We start from the raw sequence: 27,899 nt of genomic DNA, 5'->3' as shown, positions 1-27,899 counted from the left end.
CAGCATGGGGTCCCGATCAAAGGGTCCAGGCAGCTTCAGCTTCGTGCGTGGAGGTGCTGGATGCTCTGAGGCTGGGGGAGAGACGGCCCCCAGGTCTCGCCCCCCTCCCCGCTTCCCTTCCAAGGCACGCATGAACGGGCGCACACACACTCACGTACACTCCTTCGACCACCACCTGACTGCTAAAGAAAGATCTGCTGATGGATTTTGGGAGTTTGGGAGCCAGAGGGGAGAAGCCTTTGGCAGCCCACTTACGTCCTTGTAGTGGTCCGATTTTCCAAGGCTGTCTCAAGGTCCGCATCCACACAAGACAGGGAAAATGCCCTCTGAGGACCAGATAATTGTATTGCTAGTGACTGAGGAATGGGATGTTATAAGTCCCACTTTGCTTTGTCTGAACTGACCTTGGAAAGAGGTGAGAAAAACCCATCAGTCTGCAAAGAGCTGAATCAGCTTTTTAAACTCCCTTCCTTGTGAATGGCAGCTCTTCCGTGAAGTCCTTCCTGACACCTACCACCATCCCACCTCCAACCCCGGGGCCTGATTGAGCACTCACCCTTGAAGCAGCCACTGCAGCCCAGCCCTCTTCCACCAGAGCCCCTGGAGTGCATTACCATGCTTCTTCATTAGTCTGCCCCATCCCTTTCCATGAGGGCCAGTGGTAAAGCAGATCGGGGCAGACTGCCCCAGCTCAGATTGAGCCATCACACCTTACCGGCGTGGGATCTTGGACAAGTGACTGAACCTGTTTCCTCATGTGTACAACGGGGATAATAAATATATTCCCCCTTTCACACAATGGCTCGTCAAATATGTAAGGGCAGGCTTTTCTCCTCCAGGCTCAACAGGCTCTATTTTCATAGTTCTTCATATAACATGGCTTCTAGAGATCCAAAAATGTTTTGAGCAAGAACAGCATCATCAGAATAAGGATAGAAGCTCTCCACTTTGGAGAACCTCACTCAGATGTATAAGTTCTGGCATGTTTGCTATCAAGTGACTCCTTGCTTTATTTTATGCTTATTGTACGTATCTGTAGAAAATATGAAGACATCCAGGTATACGTAGGTGAAGGCAGCATACGCGCAGGTCTGTGTGTGAGTGTGTGTGTGTCTGTGGGTGAGTGTGTGTGAGCGAGTGCATGTGATTATTTTCTTACTTGTTTCCAAAGAGTTTTGAGGTGGTTTGCTGATTAAAACAGGATAGAAGATGAGTCATTTAATAATAAGACAGACTAAAGATTACGGGAAAGATGCAGAAGTAGATGCTTTAAGATGTCTGAGTTGAACAGATGAAACGTGTACACGAAGTTTGGCTGTTCCTTGAAAGTTAAGGCTCTAAGACAAACCCTTCTGGTGCCCTTGTTTTTGTTTTTGGCAAAAATGGTTTTATTTCCTATTTCTTGCTTGCAATATGTCAGAGAAATGGCAGCTGGATCCAGGGAGATGAGAAATCTCAGGAGGTTTAGGAGTTGGCAGCCAACAGCACGTTAGTTTGTGTCCTTTTTTTTACCTACCTTTTCTTTGTCTTTCTCTTATTTATATAGCAAGAAAACCAAAAATAAATTCTGTATTTGTAAGCCACTCTCCACATTATTCCTGCAACACTTCTGTGTATGGCATAAACATTATTCTTCTCATAAACAGAAACCCAAGAGAGTTGAGTGACATCTCCATTGTATGGACATACCACAATTTATTTATCTATTATCTTATTGATGGACGTTTCAGCTGTTCCACTTGGGACTTTTATAAATAAAACTGCTATGAACATTCTTGTACGGGTCTTTTTCTGGATTTATGTTTTCATTTCTCTTGAGTAAATACCTAAGGGTGGAATTCCAGGTAATAGAAGAGCTGAATGGCTCAGTTTATTAAGTTTATTAGAAAGCCAAGCAATTTTCCATGGTGATTTTTACCAGTTTGCACTCCCCCAAGTGGTGTCCCAGAGTCTCAGTTTCTCCATATCCTCTCCAACTCTTGGGATTGTTAGTCTTTGTTTTTAGTTATTCCTGTGAGTGTGTAGAGTTATCTCATTGTGGTTTTAATTTGCATTTCCTTGATGACTAATGACTTCGAACACCTTTTCCTGTGTGATTTGGCCATTTGAATATCTTCCTCAGCACCAAAAGGAATGAGCTTCTGTCACTCCCAATAACAGACTAATTTCAAACACATTATGTTGAGTTAAAGAAGCCAGACACAAAAGAGAACATACTGTCTGGTTCTATTTTTATGGCAGAACAGACAAAACTGATATATAATGATAGAGGTTGTCATAATGGTTGCCAGGGGAATTGGGGTGGGGGTGTTGACTGGAAAGGGGCAGGAGAAAAGTCCCTGTGGCTAATGGAAATGTTGTTTATCTTGATCTGGGTAAAGATTACACAGGACTGCTTTCCTCTGGCTCTATGAGTTGAACCTGGCCCTTTGCCCAGAACACCTCTCTGTGTGCTCACCTAGGGCCACTGGCTGTCATATCCTGATTCACCAACCCAAAAGGGGGCTGGAGAAGGGATCCTGGGAAACCACTGGGCCACGTTCAGTCTCCTCCCAAGGTATTAACTTTTGCTTCATCATACAACTAATCAAAACCACTTAATCCAGTAGTTCATTTTGTGCACTGCACAAAGTACCTGACAGAGGGAGTGAATAGTCACTGGAATCCAACCGGTGGGCCCTGGCTGTGCCAGTCCAGAGCAGGGACCTCTTCCTAATCATCCTCTAAGAGGGCATCGTTTTTATGATTTTGTAGAAAGTCCTCCTTTAAGCCTATAGCGCCATTGTGGCTAACATTGGGTCATGAAAAGCTGTTCATGAGCAAAGCTTTCCTTGGTGTTTGTTGAAATAGAAGTTTCTGATCATTTTGGTAGGGAAACATTTCTTCCTAAATAAAGAAGCCCAACTTGGGAGGTTGTTCATTCATTCTTCCTCCCTTTCTTCCATTCTTCTCCATTCAACCAATATTTTCTGGGTACCAAGGCTGGTGAATACCGTGTACTGTGCACTGTGCTGGCTTCTGGAGATGAATAGATGTTTTTCTTTTAAGCTGGGGATGCAGTGGCATTTTTATTCTTATGCTCCTGTCTCTGACTCCCCAGGAATTTGAAACATCTTTGGCCAGAGCACGAAAAATATCTTCGATTTCCTGGCTGGAGAGCACAGCTCTGCCTTTGGATATCACACACAAGCTGGAGAAAGCTCCACAAGGCAGTGTTTTCTCAGCTTCGCACCATCGGTTCCTCTCTGTCTGTGGGTAAGGCGTCTTACCTGCTTGGGCTCATTTGTGCTGCTGCCCTGTCAGGTCTTTGGCATCAGAGACTACTAGAGGGTCTGGTGTAAAATGTACCCTCTTCTTACAATTTAGACTTAGAGGACAATCTTGCAATCTGAAATGAGAAAAAAAATGAGATGGAGTACCATAATGATCAAAGTGATGATCTCTTACATTTGTATAGCACTCCACCTGCTTCCAAACCATTTTCACCTTAAATATCCCTATCACCCAACAACAGGAAGGTAGAAGGTAGACATTATTATTATTATTATTTATTGTGGTAAAAACAAATAACATATACTCTCTTCATAAATTTTTAAGTATATGGTACAGTATTGTTAACTATAGACACAATGTTGTACAGAAGATCTCTAGAACTTTTTCATCTTACATAGCGGGAACTCCCCATTTCTCCCTCCCCATAGCCCTGGCAACCACCATTCTACTTTCTGTTTCTATGAGTTTGACTACTTTCGATACCTCATATAATGGAATCATGCAGTATTTGACCTGTGACTGGCTTATTTTACTTAGTATAATGTCCTTAAGTTTCATCCATGTTGCAGCATATGACAAGGTTTCCTTATTTTTTATGGCTGAATAATCTTGCATTATATGCATATACAAAAATTTCTCTGTACATTCATCCCTCAATGGATATTTAGGTTGTTTCTACCTCTTGGCTATTGTGAGTAGTGCTGCATTGAACATAGGAGTGCAAATACCTTTTCGAGATCCTGATTTCAATTCTCTTGGATAAATAGACAGAAGTGGGATTGCTGGATCATATGGTAGTTCTATTTCTAATTTTTTTGAGGAACATTTATACTGTTTACCATAGCAGTTGCACCATTTAGAAGGTAGATAGTATTAATGCACACAGGAGCTCCCACTGTATTGACCAGCTAGACCCCCTACCTACTGCCTGCCCATCAGGCCTAGGTACTAACTTTTGACCTTTATAGAGCCTCAACAGATAAGGAATGTCAGTCAGTCACCCTAGAATTAGCCAAGCAGTCCCAGCCTTCTCTTGAGTTGGAAACATTCCCATTAACCCTTAGCATCTTTGTTCACCAGCACTTCTAACCAGCTGGCCTGGGAGCTAGAAATTTAGGGAGGTGGTGGGAAGCTGGTGGCCCTCTGCCATGTGACATGGGGAGCAGAGCAGGCAGAAAAGTAATAAAAGGCCCAGAGAGATGTGACGCAATTAATGCTTCTGGCTGGGTTGATGGCAGAGCCAAGAATAGAATTTTCTATGATCAGTTGGTAGAAATTTGTCTCATAGCAACTGACCTCATGTTGCATTGTGGGATTTTTTTCAAAATAGAGATTTCAGTCATTTCCTATTAATCTTGTTATTATTTCTCATCTAGCAATGGAGTTTGCAGAAATGAGACGATGTCATGTGAGTCAAAGAGGACTAGGTTTGAAGAGAAATGACCCTGACTCCTGGATAGGTATATGTTGTTAATACCAGGTTGGCCTGTGGCAGATGCTAGGAAAGAAGGGCCATGGCCACAGGTGGAAAGTGGGATCAAGGGAGACTTACTGAGGATCTCCTGCTACTTAGACTGGGAGAGCTCTTGGAGACCTGGGTGGGCTAGAGCTGACTGAGACAGTCTAAAATTGGGTGGAGCTCGGATTTAAAGAGCAGATTGATGTTCACTACAGCAGGAAAGGACCCTTGAATGGGTCAGTGATGGAGACTAGGAAGTTGGGCTGGGACAAAGGCTTGACTTGGAAGGTGAACTGACAAGCAGCTGTCCAGAATAAAGGCAGATGTGGAGAAGACATTTGAAAGACCCTTAAGCCTCATGGCAGAGAGAATCAGACTCTATACTGAAGGACCTAACACAATGCTTTGTGGATAGTAGGCCCTCAAAATATATTGGTTTCCCAAAAGATGTTGGGTAGTAAAAACTGAATGAATCCAAATAACTGCAGGGCAATTCTAGGAGAACATTTGTATAAGGAGTAGAAGGATCTTTGAATAAGGTGGCTAATGATTTCTTCATTACGAAAAATTTTGGACACCCTGGTTGGAGTAGGGGTGGGGAGGCCCAGGGTTCCTCTGCACTGCTACTTGGTATCTATCTGATTTTCCCCTCAGTGAACCAAGAATCATCTTCCTGGAACCCCCGTGGTTCCATGTTGCACAAGTTTAAAAACCACTAGATTAAATGATCTCTAAGGCCAATTCTAACTCTAAGAGTCAATGATTTGTGTTATTAGAAAATTTCTCCATAAATTATCTCGTATGTTGTCATCCCTGCGGTCTCCTTGGTTGGCTTCAGCACCCATGGCTTAGCTGTGCAGATACTGGGTTTGCATATCAGGGATTGTGAGGGCAGTTAAAGGGCCTTTTCTAGTGGAGGCTGTCCTTGGTCAGCAAGAACTATTCCAAGGAAGGCCTAGCACTAGATGTGAACCTTTTTTTTTCTCAGAGATCTTTGAGCAGAACTATGGTAGATGGCAAACACGGCCAGGATTATCCCCTTCCCTCTATTTACAGTGTGACTTTGCAGCTCCTCTCATCAAGATACAGAGTCTCCTCACCCTTTGAGTCTGAGATGGTTCTGTAACTTGATTTGACCAATAAAATGTGGCAGAAGTGACATTGTGCCTGTTCTGAGCATGATCAGCCAACACATGACAACCCCAGGCTAGCAAGCTAGAGAATGGAGATCATGTTGAGCAGGGACAGGCCATCTTAGCTGAGGCCATCCTAGATCAAGCAGTTTCCTGCTGACCTGGCAGCTGACTGCGGAGGCACGAGTAAGTTGACACCAGAAGAGCCATTCATCCGAGCCCAGCTCAAATTGTCAACCCAAAGAATCATGAGCTAAATAAATTGTTGTTTTAAGTCACTAAATTTTGGGTGATTCGTTACACAGCAAAAGTTAACAGATAAAACCCATAGGATGTACAACATCAAGAGGGAAACCTTATGTAAAATAAATACTTTGGGTGCTTATGATGTGTCAGTGTAGGCTCATCAATTGTAACAAATGTACCACTCTGATGGGGATGTTGATAATGGGAGAGTCTAGGCATGTGTGGGGGCGGGATATTTGGAAAATCTCTGTACTTTTCTCTCAGCTTTGCTGTGAACCTAAAACTGCTCTAAAAAAAAGAAGTCTTTTTTTTTTTTTTTTTAAAGTTAACAGCAGTAAAGAGTCGATTAAGGAAATGACCAACAGAATCTCCTGAATCTTAGTGCAGTTGCCATGGAGGCCCAGTATGACCCTTTATGGTAGAGAGAATGCTGTGTGTTCCACAAATAACTTCATTTTCTTCTTGGCCATACAGGAATACTAAATTTACCAGCCTCTTTGCATCTAGATGAGGCCATATCATTAGTTCTAGCAAAATATACTGTGAGTGGAAGTGGCGAGTGTCATTTCTGAGCTGGAGTGATTAACTGTTCAGTATGTGTGCCTCAAACTCTCTTTGTTTCATCTGCCAGCTGGATGAAACCAGAATGACATCAAAGACCATGATGATGGAGCCATGAGATGGAATCAGACTGCTTGGAAGAGAGTACCTCACCTGTATCCATCTTTGATGTGAGCTATTTATGTTGTTTTAAGCTACTGTTTGGAATCATTTGTTATGGCAGCTAGCATTTATTACCCTGACTAATACCTAGGTAGAGACCAGGCACGATTAATGCCCTAGGGCTCTGAGGGAATTTATTTTCAAGAGATTCAATTTATTTACTTTTTATTTTAAATGCATTTAAAAATTTGACAATACATTCATATGCTTCAGAATTAAAAAGATATAGGAGGACTTGGAACAAAAAAATCTTCTCAAACCTATTCTCTAGCCATCCAGATCTTTTCTTTCAGGGCAATGTTAGATATTTGCTGTATATCCTTCAGAAATATTTTGTGCAGATGCAAACAAGTAAATATATATATTCCAAATGTATAATATATACATATATATACACATATTCATATATATGTGTATTCTGCAAATGGTAGAATGTTTTACATATATTGTTGTATGCCTTACTTAAAAAAATTAACACTAAATTTCGGAGACTTTTCTTATAGTACATAAATAACTTCCTTTTTTTTCAGCTGCATACTATTACATTGATGGACATATTATAATTAGTTTAACTGCCTCCAAGTTGATTACCATTTGGCTTGTTTCCAATCTTTTGCTAACACAAGCAATGCTGCAATGACCCCATCCTTATACATACGTCATTGCTCACAGAAGTGGGAGCTTACCTTAAAGAAAAATGACTAGAACTGGAATCATGTAGCATTATGCATTTGTATTGTTGAAGAAAGTTTTCAAATTTCCTTCACAGAGATTTTACAATTTATGCTTCTATCAGCAGTGTGTGAAAGTACCTGTTTTTCTACATCCGCCCCATCACAGTATGATAATCAATGTTTTGATCTTTGATGAACTGGTAACTTCTGTATTATAAGTGCATTGTGAATCTTTTCATATGTTTGAGAGTTATTGGTTTCCTTTTGATGAACTGTCTTTGTCATTTGCCCATTTTTCTAATGCTATTGGATTGTTGGTCTTTTTCTATTACGTTGAGTCATAGGAATAGATGAGGTTCATTTAGGGAAGTAGAGGGAGTCTGCCTTTACTCCCCTCAACTGAGCACATAGCTCAGAGAACCCAGACAGGAAGGTAACCATCTGGACATGTGGAGAACAAAGGAAATGCTAGCTTTGTTCCAGGTCATATCCATAGGGCCTACCATGAGGCCTGGCACACAACAAGCACTTAATAAATATTTACTGAATTTCCAATTAGCAAATAAATGAATGCCAAATGCTGCAGCTTGGAGGTTTTTTTCAACACTGAATTCCTTCCAGAATATGGTTTCTGCCCTAACAAATGGTTCTACTGCAGGGGCTTGGGTATTGGTAATGTAAGCACTAAGACTTCTTCTGCTACATTAGCTGGGAGAGAGTGCCAGAGGATGCTTAAGGCAGGGCTTTGTGCTCCAGAGATAATACCCACAATCCCATGGCTCTGGGGGATTCCACGCAGAGCTAAATGATGACACGTATGGTGTCTGAGGTGGAATCTCCCAATTCCCACTTAGTCCTTCATGTTTCTATAGCAGAAAGGAATGAAATGGGAGGTACAGGCAAACTTTTATCCCCTAAGCCTGTTCTCATATGAACTCCAGTGCCTTGCCTCTCCTCCCCAACATCAAAACCACTTCTAGGAAAGGTTCTGCTGTTAGTAACCTTGGTTTGGGCTCATCCAGCACCTGACTCTGAGACAAGGATTCATGTACAGCTTGTTTATTTGGGAAGCAAAGGAAGTAGGCAAGAGGGAAAGTGAGTCAAAGAAGGGGAGCAAGCCCATGTAGAGTACATTAGCCTTCCAGCTTTTGCTGTAGCAACTGACTCTTCATCCCATTGGAGAGGCTCTGGAAGCCAGTGTAGACACATGTCTCAGAGCTATCCCACCCAAGAGGTGAGAAAGCCAGGATGTTTAGACACTGACTCCAACCAATCATTGCTTCTGGCTTACTGTGAGGGTTGCAAAACAGGGGCAAGAGAGGGTCCTCAGGCAAAGAGATGGTGGTGCTGGCAGCTGGTAGATGTGCCAATGGGCTCTCTGAGTGGTCTGGGTGAGGGGATGTGAGCAGGGCACTGACATTTGCTCCAGCCATTTCTACCGTGGCTTTGTCTTCAGTCTGACCCACTTCATTCCTCCAACTCATTTTCCTCCCAGCAGCCAGAGTGACCTTTCTAAAATGAAAATGCAATCCATTCACTTTCTTGCACTTAAGATAAAGCACAAACTCCTTAGCAAGGCTCACAAGGCCCTGGATGATCCAGTTCTCCAGCCTCATGGCTCACAACTGCCCCAGCCCTGCAGGTTTCAAACCTGAGACACCTGTGGCTCCCATCGACCTTGCACCAGGCCCTCAGGGCTCCCTGCTGCACTGGCCTTGTCTAGCACTGACCTCACGGACCTAGGATTGTCAGCCCACTTGTCTGGTCTTCCCGGATGCCCCAGCTGCTGTGTACACCTCCAGGGCCAGGAAAACGCATGCGGCTTCTGTAGCCACGACCCCAGGTACCTGGTGTGCTGCACGCCCTCAAGTGCTGCCTGTAGAATGGATACGTGAATTTCAGTGATGGAGAGAAAGGCATCTGGAGCAGATAAAGGAAGGTTTTGAGGGAAAGGTAACAAATAGGTATTTGCTAAGCTCTTACTAGGAACAAGGAGCTTTCTAATTATTGCCTCATTTAATCCTCATGATGATCCTGTTATTATTCCCACTTAAAAAACAAGAAAACTAGGCAAAGAGAGGCTATGTGACTCTCCCAGAGTCATGAAGGTGTTGAGTGTTGTACGCAGATGCAAATGCTGGTCTCTCTGAAGTGAAAGCCTGCACATTTACTGATGACACCAGCTTGTTTATGATTATCCACTCTCTCTGCCCCTTTAAGGTCAGTCTATGAATGTGAATCTTTACTCCTCTCAGTCAGAAGGCCTACCCCCATCTCAGGCAGTAACGCCACACTGGGCTGAGGGCATGGGGGCACGAGGAAACCTGGCCCTGCCCCTCCTCCTCCCCTCACCTTCTTCCCTGGCCTCGTTGGCAGTGCTCGGAGCTTCTCTTAGTTCTGAATATCCAGCATTTGTGTTATCACATGTTATCAGCACCAAGTCTCCCTGGGGCAGAGCACTTATTGGAATCCTCCAGAAGCCCACCTATCCAGCATCCCACACCAGAGAGGTCCCAGCTCTCCAGAATCAAGCCCCTTTCCATCAGCCTGAGATAGAATTAACCTCCCAAAGGACCCTGTGCAGCCTTTATGAACCGGTCACAACTGGTTCCATGTTGGGTTTCCATGGGCTTTATTTTATTTTTCCTCCAAATCTTGTGGCTGTTGCATTAGGCACCAGCTCCACAAGTTGCTTAGAAACTGCTTTGCGTCAGCGCGCTCATCCAGGTCCCCATGTGCAGGCAGAGTGATAAGCACCACTATTTATTTTTTTAAATACAGACGTATAATTAAGCAAAATGTTCTGATGTCTGCAAAGTCCAGCTGGCAATGAACAGTCAGTGAGAAAGGCCTCAAGGTGGAACAGAACTGGGGATTTCAGAGAAAATGAACAAATAAGACCCCCTTTCACTCCTCTCTACAAACTTAGGGTCAGTGCCAATTTTAGGTGACTCACTTTTTTTTCCTCAATCTGGTTCTTCTCTGGCCATGCCCAATCCTTCAGAGCTAAAGATGTTTCTCATGGGGGAGACATTTCCAACCTCATGTCTTACTATTCTGGATGAGAAAAAGGAAGAGAAAAGAGAGGATGCAGATGGCTGTGGACATCTGTTGTGCTTGTCAGCCCAGCTTCCATGTCCACTTCTTCTGCTGACAGCACTTTGATTTTGCATTGGGATACTACCACTCCCCTATTCAAGGCCACAAAGTTTATGGAGGTGACTCCACCCAGCTCCAGAGAGAAGACACATGACTCAGGTCTGGCCAGGGGGAATGGCTCAGGGCTGGACACACGATGCAGGAGGGTCAGTCTTGGGACTTGGTTGGAACTCTGGGAAAGGTGGCATTTTCTTCCTGCTTTAGTTGCAACCCTGGTAGGGTAGACACCTGGTTCTGCTGGTGGTCGTCTTTTCACCATGTGGGGAAGGCCTGCTGAGAATGAAGCCAAAAGAGAGAGAATAAAGTTAAGAGATGGAGGCCATTTTGTTGGAGCCACTGGATCCAGCCTTTACAGTAAAATGAGTCCATACATTTTCTCTCTCCCCCTTTGTTTTCGATTAATCCAGTTTGACTTGGACTTTTGTCCTTTGCAGCCGAGGTAGTCCTAGAAAGCAGTTGTGCCAGTCCCTCACTCCTCCCACCAAAGATCTGTTTTCCACCTGCTAGATAGGGCCAGGGCAGAAGGGTTGCTTTGCGGTGCTCCCATTAAGGTCCTGATACCTACTTGTGTCCTCTATGGACAGTGGGTGAAGAGGAAGTAGGTGTGTGTTCAACAACCTGGAGAAGGGGAAAGAAGTCTTGGAATTCTCTTTGAAGACAGTGGAAATGTGTATTACAGTGCACAGATGTGGTGGCTGAAGAGAAACATCAGATCTGCACTCTTATCTCCAGGAGCTTTGGTATTGAGAAAGGGTGACAGGATGCACGTGTAGATGGAGCTAAAGATATAAGCCCACAGTGCAAGCCCTGATGGGAGACCTAGACAGTCAGGGTTGTAGGAGTTTAAAACGGGTAGAGAGGCAGGCTTCCTACAGCAGTTGGGTCATGGGGTTAGAGCGGTCAGTGGAAGGGAAGGCAGAGGGATAGTGTCAGCAAAACTGCAACAGTTGCAACCAGGTCAAATTCGCAAGACTAGAGTCTACCAGCCCTTTAAAGCCATGCCTCCCTTTCTGGTTGAAGGGTCTCTTAGTATTCTCCTGTCTGCTCCTTTTCACACTCCTTCCTCTTCTCTTCTCCTTCCTTTTCTCTATCCCTCAAAACTCTCATGGAGTAGGGGACAGGCGGGAGGATGTGGTTGTGGGCACTCATTTCTGTCTGTTCCTCCATCCCTGGGAGTCCAGCACAGGATGAATGGGCTTTGAGTTGCATCAGGGTGGAAGTAGGTTAGACTGAAGGAAGAACCAAGAGACTCCTAAAAGGGCCGGCACTGGTTGCCAAGGCAACATGCTGACTCTTTCCCTGGAGGAATTTTAAAATAGGTCACACATTCCTTTTTATAGGAGGTTGGGAGTCCTGCCAGGAATGATGATGGGACCTGCAAAGGATTCAGCATGAGAGGTCAAATTCTGTCAAATCACAGATTTCATTTATAGAAATCTGTACAAAAGGGCAACTCTCTCTCATTGCCTAGGCTGCTCTCAAGGACGACCTGTTCGCACAGCCTGGGAAGCAAATGTGGTGGTCCAAGGGATGGAGGGGCCTGTGTGGTTATGGTTTCATACATGCTCTGGGGGTTTAAGCACCTGAGTGTCACCTGGGTGCATCCATCCTTTCTTTACAGCAGGTGGGGGTGCCTCTTGGTAGCCTCTCTTCCAGTGCTGGAGCAGGGGCCCCTCAAGCATACCTGTCTTCTGTTACTGGCTCCTGAGAGATGTGGATCCAGGTTTGACTCCATGGTCTGCCTCTTACTAACCAGGAGATGCAGTCAGCCCACTGAAACTTTGGGAACCTGGTTCTTAATCTGTAAAAATTGGGAAGCAGGCCACCTACCTAGAAGTGATGGGTAGAGGAGGAGATAAAATAGTGGAGAGAAATGGCCCGAGACACAGAGTATCTGGCACAGAGCAGACATGTAGACATTATCAGCTTCCTTTTTAAGTTCAGTGTTTTCATCTCTTTTAGAGAGAATTACTGAATTTAGGCAGTCGTACCTCTTGAGAATCTGGTCTCAGCCCACATGTTCCTTAGGCAGAGATGGCTTCCCTGAAGACCCACCTAGTGCAAATCTCACCTTATCCTCTCTCACGGCCTCCTTTATTCTCCTTTCTAATTTGTGCTTATATATTTATGATAATATGATGAACATCTGCCTCTGAGTAAGAACGGGGGACAGGGACCTTGTCTGCTATATTCTCCACTGTATCCCCAGTGCCTGGCATATGATAAGAGTTCAGTAAATGTTTGTTGAATGAACAAATGAATAATCAGAATCTCTGCTTGGTAGTTGCATTTGTCTTTGCTTAATAAGACACAGGGGAAATGAAGACATAGTTATCTAATAAATGTAATTTCTCTGGGAGGAAAAATCTTTGCAAACATGAGCTCATGTGATGTATATAAATAATTAAACGGGCCCTTGGTGGTGAAAAAGTGAGTAATTCCTAGAGGTACATGATCTGGTTGAATTTTGCTTTTATTTGCTCCAGTTTAATGCAGCAGCCTTCAAATCTGCATCTGTTGCTTCCACCTGCTGAATTCCATGGACTAGATCACATCTGTGTTGCTTTAGGTTCTTGGCAGAGGTATTTCAACTCAAAATCTATCCCTAATTGTTGCCCCTCACATATCCGTTGCTGTGTTTCTCTCTTCCTTCCTATAGGGCCGTGGGCAGGATTGTCCCTTGCACCATGCTGCTTGTGCTTCCTTGGGCTGGGCACAGTAACAGCTACATCACAGCCTCAGTGCATGCACATGTGTGCACATGAGTGTAAGCACATGTGGAGGCACTGGGCTGACGGGGTTAGAAGCCACTCCATTGGAAATAAGTGCTGGAACTGGAGTCAGGTGGATCAAGAAAGAGCCCATACAATTGATCATTAAAGGGCCCTCTTGCTTTGAAATGATAAACTAAAGAGAGCAAGTCTGAGGGGAACAAGGAAATATCGGTAAGAGTATCAGAGATGGGTGATGGGAAAAGATAGTGATTCTGATTTCTATGCTGGGCCACCTGGAGGCTCAGGGTAGGCAAGGTCTCCAACTAGCTCCTGTGGATCTCTTCATTATTCCAAATGGGGATAAACGTCTTCATCTCCACAACCCACATCAGAGTCTCCTTTATATCAACAAGGACTGACACAGGGGTTCCTTGGAAAGATTTGCTGAGAGAATGATAGCTAGTAACCCTCCTAGTATTCCTTCAGTAATGGAGAAAGAGATGGTATCAGAGATGGGTAACTGTCTGCTCTCCCCTCCTATGGTAAAAGTTGAGATGGAAAGAGGTTGTCCAGCTAGGGACTGCATTTTCCAGCCTGCCTTGTACTTTCTGGCCATGCGGCTTGTTTTCACTAATAGAATATGAGAGGAAGTGATGTGTGTCATCTCTGGGCCAAGGTTTTTAATAAAAGAAGGATGTGAACATATGTGTTCTCTTCACACTTGTTCCCCTTCTGCCAGTTGGATATATATGATATCGAGGCCTTAGGGAATGAGGGGAGTGGACATGGAATGAGGGGAGGGGAAGGATTCTCGTATTTGAATGACCATGTGGAGGGGAGTCACCTGCAGACTCAAACACCCTTCATGTGAACATGTGAACAAGAAATGAACTTTTACCGTGTCAGACCATTACATTTTTGGGTCTACTGTCTACAGGCAGTTTGGCCTACACTGAATAATACAGACAAAATACTCCAAGTATGAGCCAATGGAGTGGCGGGACAGAGAAGATCTCCCCCAAATCTGTGTATATATATTCTGTCACACAATTTTCATGACTAGCCTTGGCAACTGACTCTCGAAAGAGGTTCAAATAATATTTTATTGGGCTTGAGATGGTCATCCTTTTTGAATAGGTAATTCGTTCACATGGTTCAATAAGCAAAATGTTATGAAAAGATACATGGTGCTCACTCTCACCCCTGCCCCGTCTACCTATTTCCTGTGCCTCCCCTAACACACAGAGGGCTCACTATTTTCATTAGCTTCTCGTGTATCCTTCTAGAGTTGCCATTTGAGTTGTTTCCACTCTTCTTGTTACAGACAGTGCAGCGAAGAATAATCTTTTCGTGAGTGCAAGAATAGCAGTAGGCACATTTCTATAAGTGAGATTATTGGGTCAAGAGATAAACGCATTTCTGATTTTCATGGATGTTTGCTCCTCCCCTTTGAATCTGGTTTCTGGGAGGCACATTCAGGCTGGCACCTTGGGTTTCATTTCTCTGGCGTCTCCTGACACCAGTTGAAGCATTCAGTTGAGCTGAGAGAATGTGACCAGAGCTCAGTCTTGGGGCAGTATCTTAGAACGCTCCAAGGTGGGCGCTGCAGTCCTTCCAGATTCCCTGAGTCTCTGCCAGCCAGAGGTGCTGTCTCTGTGCTCTGTTCTCTTGTAACATGGTGCCCATTAGAGCTGTGAGTTGTGAGCTGTTGTTCCCCATCTGTCAAATGGGGAATAGAGCCTCTCTGGCTGCCACATGGTGGTGGTGCCACTCACTTGAAGCGATGTGTATGACAGAGCTGCGGAGACTGGGTGGAGCTGGAGCTCTGGATGCAGACCGTTTGGGTTTGATTCCTGACTCCACCTTTCCTGAACTTTGTGACCTTGGGCAGGCGTTTAACCCCATGAGAAGACCTTAGTTTCCTCAGCTATAAAATGGGAGAGTTAATAACAGAGGATTATCTCTGCTGCTGTGAGGATTGTAGGGGATAATGTAGGTACAACATTTAGCTCAGTGAATGGCACAAAGTGCTCAAAATGAATATAAGAGTTAAATGATCTAGATGAGTCAGCAAGCATCATTTGTTCTTCTAATTGGCATTATACCCAGCCTTATGCATTTTACCTGTCTCTTCATGCAAACTGTGGTTAAATGAAATTTATAGGCCACCAGAAAGTTCCTAATTTTTGTCACATTTACTCCTCTGATCACCTCTTCTTGATAACAGACTGATCTAGGACAGCATTGGTATATTTCAAGTGAAGGCTTTTGGTTCGAGAGTCAGCAGCTCAAACATGAAATAAACTCATAACCCAAAACAGTGATAAGTTCACAAACAAATGCCCCTTTCCGTCTTTTAAGCTGTTTTTCAATTTGGCCAAACCAAGTGACATTTATGCTGTGTCATTGAAGCACAGAGCAAAATTGAGAGCAAAGCAGTTTCTAGCACATCCGCTGATTTAGACAAACGGACTTTATAGGTTGGTGACCAGAGTGGATGAGCTGGCCGCAGTTATAGTTCTGAGAGCCATGTCATTTTCACAGAGTAGATATAACCTTAAGTCCTAACCAAAGATCATCTTTTTATCCTCAGAATTTAACAGTGTGCTTGGAGTGTAGTAGGTGCTCAATAAATATTTATTGAATGAATGAATGAACCAATGGAGAAAGACTGTTGGTGAGTAAGAAGTAGAATACAGGAGTAAATTCGTGCTTTTGGAGAGTATCAGTTTTCATTCTATTGTTGGCTTTACTTCATGGGTCGTTATTTCTTCTCGCCAAGAGTTGGTTTTATTCAATAACCAGTATGCATTGAGAGCTTACTTTGAAGGCCTAGTGCTAAGAGCTGGTGGGCATATAGGGGTCACTGATTCTGTGTCATTTATTTAATTTAAATTAGAGAACGTTTTTGCCTGGCAGGGGTTGAGATGTCATAAGTTGTTTGACTCTGTAACAACTTTGCTTCAGAATCCTTATTGACTTTAGAAAATGCAGCTCTGAACATTTTCTGCCTGTTATGATTCGGCTATGAAAATTGTCATCAAATAGAAATGAGAATGAAACACAAGAAGTCCAACCAATAACACAGGCAGGAATCTGAGCTCAAACATTCTACTGCTGTCAGACATCCCACATCATCACAGGGAGGAGGGAGACAGGAAAGGAGTCAGTGAGAGAGCCTGGCTCTCCAAGGGCTTCCCCAGTGCCCGTGGCCTCTGCCCTGACCCGAAGTCCTAGCCCCACTCCCTGCTATTACATTGTCAACAGTTAAGTGCAGCCCAACTCAGTCCTTTTGAAGGCAGAGACCCACTCACCTTTTGAGACAAGACATGAGCGTGTTCTCAGCTGCCAACTGACTTCATGCTTGGCCACCCAGTGGGACTCGGTAAATTGGATCTGAGCACACATGTTATGGTGTGACCTTCTGCAAACGTGGCCTGAAGTGAGCACCCCGCCTTCATGTTCATAGCTATTATGGTTTATATTTAAATGCTACTTGTAGGATATATTCTTTTTTATTTTTATTGTTTGCTTGTTTATTTATTCTTACCGTCCTTAGACCAGAAAGCATGCAAAACCAAATTTTCTGATTTGTAAACCCCTGATTTAGGTAAGGATGATGGATTCAAAACCGCCCCACCCCACTGCCTTTGAGCAGTGGGCATCTTTCCCTAATAGACAGAAAAGGAATAGGTGAAAGGCTGTGGAGAATTCTGCTACCAACACCCACATGCATATGTCTCAGCCACAAAGGGAAGTGAGCAGCCGTCTCTTATTAAGAATGGACTGTGCCAGCCACTGTGCTATGTGCTTTATCTACATAAGCTTAGTTCTTACAAAATCCTTCAAAGAAGGGGTCATTTTCTCATTTCATAGATGAAGAAACCAAGACTCAGAGACGGTGACTCATAACAGACCACCCAGCTGTGAGCGACGAGGAGATGTTAATTCCTTCTCGGGGTTTATCATCCAAGTCAGATACTATAGACTATGGGCCAGATCTGGCTTTCCTTGGCATACAGTATTTAAAAACAAGTTAATTTACTACATTTAAAAGCCAGAAAATTTCACAGAAAAATCTAAGCTTTGGGCTTCTCTTGAAGAGCATCTAGCCACATTGGACCTGCACACTTATATGGTACAATTGGCACAGCGGTGGCTATTCTCTCAGGTAATGAAACCCTCCCTAGGTTACCACAGTCCCATTTGGCCCACATTATTTGTATCCTCTGCCTGGTCCCTTTGCCATTTGAGTTTGGTACCCTTGATCCGGGTTTCTCTATGAGTAATGGTAAGGTATGTGGTACGTGGTGGGAGTGATGTAGGGATGAAGGATGTTGAGGCAGAAGACATATTCTAGGATATTCTGGAACAAACTCAACAATCCCAAGCTGTATTAACCATTTTGAGCTTGGATAGCTTGGGGTCAAATGAAGGGGCCACACTCACTGGTCTCTAAATTTCCATCTAGTTCTAAGTTTCTCTCTAGGCCTTGCTTCACCTGAAAAACCATATTTCCTTATTGTGAGTGGGTTTGTCATAATTGCTATTGAAAGGTGACTTCATTATCAAGGTCACCAATGAGCAGTAATCTTGAGTTGATACTGATCAGCGCTGCTAAGTGTACAACTCCAGGGTTCCATTTTCACAGTGTTGTATGTGAATGGTGCCCTCTGGAGTTAGGCAACATGGCAGCCATGCTGGTGGTGTGTGCCACCATTCTAAATGGATAAAATAGTTAAGACAGTCTTTCCTTAGGGCCTATTAAGTCTAGGACAGCAATGTAGACTCGGAAAGGATATAGACAACTGAAGAAATGCGTTAGTCACGTTTATGGAGTGTTGGACTACAGAAAAAGGAGTATGTAATGCAAGGATTGGTATTTCAAATTTGGGTAGGATGAGATTGAAGGTTGTCACATTGCTTATCACTCTGGAAAGCTGTCATGAAAGAGCCCTCTGTTTACGAGCTGATTAATAGTGAAGGGAAGCTGCCAGTTGGGCTGGGGTCAGGGATAGGAACGAAGGGAAAGAGAAAAAGCAATATTTTCAGGGAAAAGTCTTTTTCTAAGAATTTTTCCTTCCATATTAAAAAAATTTAGATGGAGCATTTCTTTTGGCATGAAGACAATTATTCCAAAAAATAGATTGCTACTTTGTCTTTATTGTCCCCAAATGATTTTTAAAAATCTACATACTAGGAAGATTTTAATGGAATATTTACATGTGTTTTCTGCTAGTCTCACATTGTTTTCCACCAGCCCAGGTAATCATCAACCTGTTTTTTAAAAATCCAAGTGTATTTTCAATTTCAAGTGTAAAAGAGAACAAAGTCAAGTATTTTACGAAGAAAGGAAGAATATCCACTTTTAGCCAATTTATTCAGTGTCTTGGGGCCATGTTGACTCATTGGGCCACATTAGAAGGTGAACAGTCTGCTTAGGATTTGCTGCTGTGATGGGAGTTTTTAGGTGCTCAGACCCTGGGACACTTGTACACGTCTAGTCAATAGATGCACCTTAGGATTCAGCCAGACATGTTTCTCCTGCAACACGGCGACAAGAACTTTGTACAACATACTGTCTGTCCTCTTCCTTTCGCACAGACTCCTGATTCTGCCATCTTCTGCTTGCTGTAAAAGAATCAGCCCATCTTTCCATCCTTATACCAAGCCAAAGAACACAACTGTGGAGAAGGATAATGAATCCTGAAGAAAACTTGAGTTTTGTAGTTATCCTCTTTTTTTTGAGGAAGATTAGCCCTGAGCTAACATCTCCCACCAACCCTCCTCTTTTTGCTGAGGAAGACTGACCCTGCGCTAACACTTATGCCCATCTTCCTCTACTTTATATGTGGGATGCCTACCACAGCATGGCTTGACAAGCAGTGTGTAGGTGCGCACCCAGGATCCAAACTGGCGGACCCCAGGCCGCCAAAGTGGATCATGAGCACTTAACCACTGAGCCACTGGGCTGGCCCCTTGAGTTTTGTAGTTATTAGTGTCCCAGCCCATCCCCTCAGAATTTGCCTCTCTAAGACAAAGGCTGCTACTGTGACGTTTGTGAATCTCTGCCTGAGGGCTATTTATCCGGCCCTGGGAGCACACAGCCTACATGCAAGGCAAGCCAGAAACCCCACGTCCTGGAAGCAGCCCTCAACCAATCCTTGATGAGAGTCGGAGTATAAACACCCCAGATTCCCACTCCTTTGTAAGAATAACTCTGGCGTTATATCCTATGCTGGCTTCCTGAGGTCCCGCCAAGCCTGAGCTCCGCCTATTCCAGCAGTAACTGGTTTGGTAACATTGTTGGCTGCCTTCCTTCCCTATCTCACTCCCTCACTCTGTTTCCCGGATTACCTCCCAAATCAGCTACTTGCACTCAAATCTTTGTCTGAGGATCTGCTTTTAGGAGAATCCAAACTAAGACATCTATTGAAAGGATAAAAGGGAAGCCCCAGAAGAAGCAGGAGCTGATGCTCATTATAACTGTGAAAGGGACATGGATCGGACAAATTTAAAGGGGGCAAGGGCTGAATCTGGTGAGTTTGGAACTCTTTATAACCCCCTCTTTTCTCTTAGCCACTTTGTTGAAAATGAGGCCTTCTATGTTTATTAGATATTAGAAAGGCCATAGTAAAAATTCTGATGCATGGTTGTATAGCTCCTAGCAGAAAGCCTGGCATGTGGTAAGCACGTAGAGTAGTTGCTGAGTTCATGAGCATGGATGTATCAGACATGTTTTCAACTAACCCCCTCAGTCATTTCAACATGCATCACTGTTGCATCAGTTCTTACTTCCACTATTCATCCTGAGCTGTCTGGTTAATTTTTTTCCTAGTCCAAATGGAGGTCTTTACCTTCACCCGTATTGACCTTTTTCTTGTTAGATTTACCATATTTCCAGTTATTGGGGTTCTTCTGGGTGCTGGTTCTTTCACCTTACTATTGCTGCTGCTGTGCCCAGCTTCATATTCCCCATAGTTTTCCTCACAACATCATCTCGGTCCTCATCCAAGGCACTGGGACAGTTCTTAACCAGGAAGGAAGTTAAGAACCTGGGCAGGAAATCGTGCGACCTATGTCACTACTTCCCTTTATCTCAGGAGTTGCTGTCTAGCAAAGAGCAGAAAAGTGCTCAAGCTAGCTTAAGAAAAGGAGGGTTTGTTTTAAGCACTCTGGGAAATTTCATGCACTCTGATTTTGCTCTGCCATTTGACCGCTCATGGTTTCCTATTTCTGCTAGGGGGACTGCTGCATTTGTAGCCCCACAGACTTGTAGCCCGTGCAGACTTCCATTTCTGCTCATTCACTGGGGCTCATGGTGAGCCATCATGGCTGCCCCCAAGGAGTTCCTTCAGACCCCAAGCCCACTTGGCCTTCCAGCTCAGCTCCCTATGTTCATATACTTTGGACTGACCTAGTTTGGTACAAATGTCCACATTTGTTTCCACCATCTAAGGCCAAAGGCAGATTCATATTGTATAGCGAGCTGCTCCTGCAAAATTGTGAATGAGACCGTTTCTCTATGTTAAGGTAAAACAGAGAAGAAAATGATTGCACTTATCTAGGATTCCTCCAAAGGCCCAAAATGCCACCATAGACAAGAGGGTATTCATGGGGTAGATTTTGGAGACATTAGCATTTCAAGGCCACACAACCTTCTAGGTAGGCCTGCTATGTGATTCTCTCAGAAGATGGAGCCTAGGGCAGCCAAATGTCTATTGGAAGCCTACTTTTATTGGGAAGGTATTTATTTATTCACTACTGGGGAAAACCAACAATTTCCTATTGTCCTATTCTGATTTTAATTAGAATATTAATCAGCTATGCTCTGCACAATTTTAGCTAAAACTCCACAATGCAATATGCTAAAATTCCTAGGAACAGAGCCAATTTAATTCATATTAGATATTTTGCCCCAGGTTAGCATTAGGGACTTATTATTGCATGTCTCATGCAGCTATTATTATTATAAATGTGTATATTGTACAAATTAAAATCATATTTCATTCAGGGAAAAACCTCTCTGTTTGCTGGAGTCCTAGTGACTATGTCTCTGTTCCTGAGGGAATTCAGTACTTGTGCCACCCTTCATGGTAGATCTAGCAAGGAACTGCCTCTAGGCACTTAGCCACTTATCACTTCTGGAAGGACATAGTTTACCCACTGCTTCAGTGGCTGCACTGAGGACACAGAGGAGGACCAGATGATGGTCATCACTGTGTTTTTGTTCAAGGAGCTTTCAGCACCCACAATGATGTAGGATAAATATTATTATGGGGAAGTTGAGGATACTATGATATATTTGGTCATGTCCCAGCCTTGTCTAGGAGGTCAGGAAAGTTGTCTGGAAGATAGGATATGTAAACCAAGACCTGACGGTTGAGTAGGAGTTAAACAAGGGAAGAGAGTAGGGTATGGGAAGAATGAACTACAGTACAGTATGGCTGCATTATAGAGGGTGGGGTGAGGATTGGCAAGACTGGAACTGGAGAGCTAGGGTGGGGCCAGGTAGCAGAGAATTTTGAAGGCATAGTATGGAATTTTACCATAAGGACCAATGGGAAGCCAGTGAGGCTGTTACTAGAGGAGTGATATGATGCGATTGGAATTTTAGTAGAATCCCTCTGGCTAAGAAGTGGAGCATGGGTTGGAAGAAAATAACAATAGAAGCAGAGACATTAGTTAGGAAACCATTTCCATGATGTAGACAAGAGAAGATGATGGACTGAACTATGATAGTGGCTATGGAAATTGAGAGAAGTGGATGGACGGAGGGGTTATTTGGGGGGTGGAATTGACAGTTGGTGATGATTGACTAGATGTGGGGGGTGAGGGGGAGGTATGGGTCAAAGAAGAATTCCAGATTTGCTTGAAACATCTTGGTGGATGATAGTGCCGTTTACTAAGAGAGAAATATGGGAGGAGAAGCATTTTTGGAGTGGGATGGGGGTGGGCAGAAAGGGGATAAGTTCAAATTTGAACATAAGTTTGAATGGCTGGGAGATAATGCTGTTTTAGAAATGTTGGATATATGGGTCTGCTCTTCAGGAAAAGAGACGTGGGTTGGGGATAAAGACTAAGAAGTCTCAATGCGGGGATGGTCTTTGAAGCCATGGGTTTTGTTGGAGTACTCCAGGAGAGCATGTCACTTGAGAAGAGAAGAAGATGCAAAATAGAGCCCTGAGCAACAACCTGACAGTAGAGGAAGAAGGGCATGTAAAGGAGATTGAGAAGAGTGTGTAGAGTGGCTGGAGGGAAACCAGAAAGCACTGGTGCCACTTACATTTACGGAAATGTGTAATGGAACTGAGAGGGCATGGTCAACAGTTTCAAATGCTAAGGGCTCAAATTAGATGGTTCCCCAGAGAAGCTAAACTCAATTCCCTATGCCTATAACCCCAGAGTCCAGTAGCCAAAGATTTTAGCCCCTACTCACCACTGCATATTTATGTTCAATTTCTTGTCCTCTTTATCTTTTTTTGAATTTAAATATAACTTCATAATTAAAAGAATTGTATCTAGTATCAATAGGTATTCAGTGTAGTGAGTGCATTTCCACTGGAATTCTGCCACTTTGATTAGAAATCTTCATCCAGATATATATAATCATTGCTTTTCTGTACTCACTGATTTCACAGTCACATAAATGTTCATATTTATTTAGTAGCTCTGTTAAAGTAGTGGTTCTCAAATGAGGTCCCTGGACCAGAATCGATAGCATCATCTGATGTGATAAGCAGAATTCTAACATGTTACCCAGATTCCTGACTCCCTGGGGTACATGTTCTATATAATTCCCTCCCTGTGAGTGTGAGAGGGACTCATGAATATGATGGGATATCACTTCCATGATTATGTTATAAGGAGAAAGGATTTGCCAGATGTAGTTAAGGTCACTAATTTGATCAAAAGATTATTTGGGTGGGCCTGACAGAATCACTTGAGTCCTTAAAAGGGGCTGGGCCCTCCCTGAAGGAACAAGTTCAAAAACTGAAATAAATTTCTTCTACTGGTCTTGAAATGAAAATTGATATATTGTGAGAGGGCCTATGGAGAGGCCTGTGGTAAGGATCTGAAGGTGACCTCTAGTCTCTGGCTAATAGCCAGCAAGAAAATAGGGCCCTCAATTCTGGTCTCCCAAGGAACTGAATTCTGCCACCAGCCACCACTTGAGCTTGGAAGAGGACCCTGAATACCAGAATGGGGCGCAGTCCAACTGACACCTTGATGCCAAGGCCGTTGTGGGCTGTCCCTGAAGGTCAGGGGCTGACAGGTCATCCCCTACCGGGCGGCAAATGCACAGAGGCCTCTGCCTTGCTCACCCTGTGCTGCACACATCTCCCTGTTGTCCTTTCTTCCTCCTCCTGCACCTGCCTGGGTTCCTGGGTCCCTGGTAACCTCCTGTCACCAGCACAAGGGCAACCAAGGTCCCACACTTCACCAAAGAGTCTAAAGAGTTGAGTGGCCTCTGATCATTCAGTCCAGACACAGGCCCTGACTGAGGACAAATTAGACCCAGCTGTGAACGAAACCCACTGGAAGGAGGGGCAATGGAATTCGTTTAACCCCTCCTGCCTCAGTTTCCCCATGCAAAATTAGAGGACAAGAATGGTCCTTGATTTGGTCTGGACTCAGACCTGCCTCTGCCCTTCCAGCTGTGGTCCTCACGCCAGCCCCTTCCCGCTCTGAGCCTCACGGCCTCACCACGTTCTGAGCAGCAAGTGAGAAGATGTAAACAAAGGGCACATGGAAGCCACAGGCAAAGGGCCCTGTGGAGGTGAGTGGTTATTCTTCCAGAATCTAGTTTTACTTGACTGAGACGCGTTCTCCAGCCGCCGTGACATTTTTGGCAGCACAGTTTAGTGGTTCAGGAGTGTGGCTCTGGAGCCAGACAGCATGTTGAATCTCGCTCTGCTAGTCACCAGCAGCAGCATCTCGGCAAGTAGCTCACACTGTGTGTTCCCCAGTGTCCTCACCTGTTAAATGGGTCAGTAACAGAACCATCTCAGGGGTCACGGTGAGGATTCAATGAGTCAATGCACTTAAAGGCTTCAAGCTGTTCCTGGTAATAATGCCTGCCCTCAGAAGATGCTAGAGTGTGACTCTCGTGGTGGGGTGGGGAGGAGGTGGGAACAGTGACCAGGGAGGCATCCAGGGAGAATAAGCTGTTTCCTGATCTGGGTGCTAGTTTCACAGGTGTGTTCAGTGTGTGAAAACTCATCAAGCTGTATGCGGAAGATAGGTGCCTTTTATCTGTATCACGTCTTCAGAAAGTTGTCTTTTTTTTTTTTTTATTAGTGCCTGGGAATTAAAAAATTCCTGGGAAAACTCCAGACTTTCAAAGGCTGTGAAATTGGTGGGGTCCAAGCCACATGTCCAAGGGGTAAAGGGCTTCCTGTGTTAGAGGAACCCAACTTATCTGTGCTAGAAGTAGAGTAAGCAGAAAATCACACTAAGATATAGATGTGATATGATGATAGGACAGGGCTGGAAAATAAGAAGTCCTAGAGGGGCTGACCTCATGGCATAGTGGTTAAGTTCACATGCTCTGCTTCAGTGGCCTGCGGTTTGTGGGTTCGTGAGTTCAGATCCCAGGCGCAGACCTATATACTGCTCCTAAAGCCATGCTCTGGTGGCAACCCACATGTAAAATAGAGAAAGACTGGCATGGATGTTAGCTCAGGGACAGTCTTCCTCAAGCAAAAATAGGGAGATTGGCAACAGATGTTAGCTCAGGGCCAATCTTCCTCACGCTGCCCCCTTATGGGGAAAAAAAAAAAAGAATCCTAGAGAAGTGGGGAGGGATTTAGAGGCTCAGGAGAGTGGTGGGACCTCTTAGGCTGGGTGGTGGGGGTGAGGGGTTCCCTCTCCCATCCTCAGGAACTTTGTGACTATTAAGTCATTCCACGGTGAAGGTCTGGAATGCTCTAGAACAGAATACACATCTCAGTGCCCATTGCCTGAGGCAGCAGTGTGCTTTAGATGATAGACAACCATCTCTATCTCCTTTTCCTGAGGAAACTTAGTGAGACATGGAGCTTCAATTCCATTTTTAAAATTTCCATTGTGTGATTGGGCTTCTCCCTCTATCATTCTTCTTCCTCTAGGGGAACCAATTGCTGCCAGTCTTCAGAATAAAGGAGGCATCAACCAGGTAAAGGAGTCAAGGCCCAGACCCAACAAGACTGACTTCTGACTTTCCTGTTCCTCTTTCCATCTTGTAAATCAATTCTGTTGGCAGTGAGAGACATCTGAGATGGGAACATTTAGGAGAGAATAAAATTATCCTGTGGGAAAGGTTTAGAATGGGGACCAGGTTTTATCTGAAGCTCACAGACCATCTTTCTGGGTCTGATGGAGGGCTCTGGGGTGAAATCCAAACCACAGTAATTCAGTGGCTGTGGATGGATTGAGGTAGTTCAGGAGACCTGAAGGAGGATAGTGTTCCCCAACACTTCTTCAGCAGCTGCCTTCCTATCTTAGGTGTCTCTGGTATAAGTGTTTCCTTTGTGTTAGGGAAAAACTAAATGGCAATGTTGAACTTCTGAAAGCCTCTGGAGAGATGCCAGAGCCCTCTGTGTCCAGGAGCTTCATCATCCTACCTGATGAAGCATCAAGCATTGTAGGTCTGAGGCTTCATGCCTGTCTGCAGCTGAGGACTCCCAACTGAAATATCAACAGAGGATCATGTTCAGAAAACCTTTCTTTGAGTTTTTCAAAGTAAAAATAGGAAATATTTGTATCTACTTTAAAAGTGAATGTCTTGTACTTCCAATTCCAAGCAAGATGGAGTAGAAACATTTCTCCCTACTCTTCCCAATAAATACAGCAGAAAACTCTGGAAATTATAAACAAACTAAGAAGGCTCTGAAAGATGTAGAAAAGAAGGTAGATCAGCCAGAGACCTCAGGACTTGAGAAACAACATAGCTGTGAGTTCCCTGGGTTTTCTTTTTGCCTCCTTACATCCCAGACTGCCTGCAGCTCAGTTCACATGTCCAAAAGCTGGAAACCCAGAAATGTCAATGGGTACAGACAAAAAGAGGCCCAAGTAAAGCTATCTCTCTTTAGCCAAAGGACATGAAAGGTACAGCCTGGAAGGACAGAAAACTCTTTGACAATAATTACTCTCATCCAGATAAACAAACCATACCTCTTCCTCACACCCAGGAAAGGCTAGTGGAGAGACTAGACTTCACCCTCACCTGGTGCTCTCATCACTCTTATTCAACAAGTACTCAAAGTCCTAGCCAGTCCAATAAGCAAGAAAAGGAAATAAAACGCGTACAGATTGGAAGAGAATACACCTCTCTATTTGCAGATGACATGATGGCCTATATAGAAAATTTCCATAAATCTACAAAAAAAAATCTAGAACTAATCCATGAGCTGAGTAAGGTTGCAGGATACATCAACAAACAAAAGTGACTTGTATTTCTGTACACCAGCAATGAATGCATGGAAATGGAAATAATAAACATATCATATATGATTCCTTTAAAAAAAGATGTATTTAGGTATAACTCTAACAAAGCTTGTAAAAGACTTGTACACTGAAAACTACAAAATACTAATGAAAGAAACTGAAGATCTAAATAAATGGAGAGACATACCATGTTCATGGATTGAAAGACTCAACACAGGAAAGATGTTACTTCTCCCAATTTATCTATAGATCAACACAATTCCTTTAAAATCCCAGCAAGTTTTTTTTTTTTTTGTAGAAGAGACAGGCTTATTCTAAAATTTATATGGTAAGACAAAGGAAGAAGAATAGCTAAAACAATTTCTTTTAAAAAGTGAGAGGAATCAGTCCACCTGATTTTAAGACTTACTATATGGCTACAATAATTAAGGCAACAGTTATTGGCAGAGGTGTATAGGCACACTGATCAATAGAACAGAATAGAAAACCCAGAATCAAACTAACTGATTTACTTTTGGGGCTGGCCCTGTGGCCAAGTGGTTGAGTTTGCGGGCTCTGCTTTGGCCACTCAGGGTTTTGCCAGTTCGAATCCTGGCACTGCTCACCGAGCCATACTGAGGCAGCATCCCACATGCCACAACTAGAAGGACCCACAACTGAAAATACACAACTATGTACCGGGGGGCTTTGGGGAAAAAAAGAAAAAATAAAATCTAAAAAAAACCCCACAAAAAACTACATTGATTTTTGATAGAGGTGCAAAAAGTAATTCAGTAGAGGGAGGATCATCTTTTTAACAAATGGTGTTGGAGCAACTGGATAGCCATAGGGCAAAAAAAAAAAAAAAAAAGAAGAAGAAGAAGAAGAAGAAGAAGAAGAAGAAGAAGAAGAAGAAGAAGAAGAAAACCTGACCTAAACTTCACACCTTGTATAAAATTTGACTTAAAATGGGTTATAGATTTAAAGGTAAAACATAAAACTATAAAATTTTTAGAAGAAAACATAGGAGAAAATATCTGGGACCTGTAGCTTGATGAAGAGTTCTTAAACAGAGTACCTGAAGTATGATTCATAAAAGAAAGAAAATTTT

The 27,899-nt window shown here is 43.7% G+C and overlaps 1 long non-coding RNA gene across 4 annotated transcripts in view; it reads left to right on the top strand.

The window, feature by feature from the left end:
• The window catches only part of LOC111768373 (uncharacterized), a 98,673-nt gene that overhangs the window by 22,415 nt on the left and 48,359 nt on the right, over positions 1 to 27,899 (top strand). For 2 of the 4 annotated variants that reach the window (XR_011426961.1, XR_011426964.1), the window contains exons 4-5: positions 3,101 to 3,255; positions 6,743 to 6,842. This is a non-coding gene — a long non-coding RNA (uncharacterized lncRNA). Of the gene's footprint in view, positions 1 to 3,100; positions 3,256 to 6,742; positions 6,843 to 25,491; positions 25,539 to 27,899 lie in introns of all 4 variants that reach the window. The other 2 variants (XR_011426962.1, XR_011426963.1) reach the window with 2 other exon arrangements.

Source organism: Equus caballus, chromosome 16 (assembly GCF_041296265.1).
Source record: "Equus caballus isolate H_3958 breed thoroughbred chromosome 16, TB-T2T, whole genome shotgun sequence".
Lineage (NCBI taxonomy): Eukaryota > Metazoa > Chordata > Mammalia > Perissodactyla > Equidae > Equus > Equus caballus.
The sequence above is the reverse complement of the archived record's forward strand: the minus strand, read 5'-3'. Positions and strand labels throughout refer to the sequence as shown.